This window comes from Aplysia californica, unplaced genomic scaffold (genome assembly GCF_000002075.1).
Source record: "Aplysia californica isolate F4 #8 unplaced genomic scaffold, AplCal3.0 scaffold00542, whole genome shotgun sequence".
Taxonomy (NCBI): Eukaryota; Metazoa; Mollusca; class Gastropoda; order Aplysiida; family Aplysiidae; genus Aplysia; species Aplysia californica.
Window position 1 is genome coordinate 338,521 of NW_004797812.1, and position 1,447 is coordinate 339,967.

Below are 1,447 nucleotides of genomic sequence, written 5' to 3' on the forward strand. Positions count from 1 at the left end.
TACCATACCATACCATACCATACCATACCATCCACCCATCCATCCATTCATTCTGCCAGTAGGTGGTTCGCGGGTGCTCTGATGTGGTTTGCTTTTTTTTTTTTATCAAACGTCTATCGTTCTTATTTCCCTTTCTTTTTTATGTTTGTTACTCTCTTGTAACACCTCTAATCTTCTGGCACTGATATGATGAGCTCTAATGCAGTTGCGAGTGCCGTAAAACTTACACTAAAACCAAACTAATTCATTCTGTCATTCTGTCTATAATAAGTCTGTCGGTCTTTCTGTTTGTCTTTTCATCTGTCTGGTTAGTTATCACTTCAAAGTACAGAAGACACATTACAGAAAATAATCTTTTAAAATAGCAAAAAAGCATTTGAGAAAAGAAGGAAAACCCGATAACCGCGAAGAAAATCAAATTCAGACCGATCCATAGAATAAAAATTGACCAATGGGCAGAAAGAAGCAACCTACTCTAGTTGCAGCAAGTAGGCCGGAGCATATAGAAGATGTTCCGTTGAGAAGTTTGTTAACGAATCTTGTCAATCCCAGGAGGAATGTGGTTTGTGTTTAAACATACAAAAGAAGATAGAAGAAAAGCCCAACATACACACACATACACACACATACACACACATACACACACACACACACACACACACACACACACACACACACACACACACACACATTCATGCACATATAACACAGCTCTACCCTTATCCACCCTGAGGTCCAGGCTGGTGAAGAGTAAACTTTCAAAAGAGTGAAAGAAAAGGAGAAATAATTCCTCCATGAACTTTTCTGTGCAACGCACGAACGTCAACTCTTGTCAATGAGACCACACGAGACCTGTCTGAATACAAGAAAGCGACACGTAAGTTTTTGATTTATACAAATATATAGTGGCAATACTTTGCCTGCACCCGATCTTATACATGTACTGAGTGAACACTACTAATCGAATTCATTTAATTGTGCTAGGGGCAGCTAGATTTTTTCCCCACGGAGGGGCAAAAGCTACCATTCCGACTAAATTCAACTACATTCAACCTTCCCTTTAAAATCTAAAGCGTAGTTAGCTTTTTTGAGGTCGCGGTCGAATGGTCGTATTGTGTCGAAATGATAGCGTTTGCCCGTCTTTGGAGGAAAATATGGCCAGCCCCGACTCGGTGCGACTGAATTCGATTGGCGGTATGCACTGGGTTTTACGTGTACTACTGGTCTGCTATTACACGCAATGAAAGCACGTTGCACATTGTGCACATACGCACACATAATGTTACTATATACACATATTAATAGTATACTACACACAAGGTGTTCCTGCGTTTGCGGTAGTAACACATATTAATAGTATACTACACACAAGGTGTTCCTGCGTTTGCGGTGGGCGAAGCTCTTCGCTGTCGCACACAGGAGACCCGAATTCGATTTCCGGGTGGGG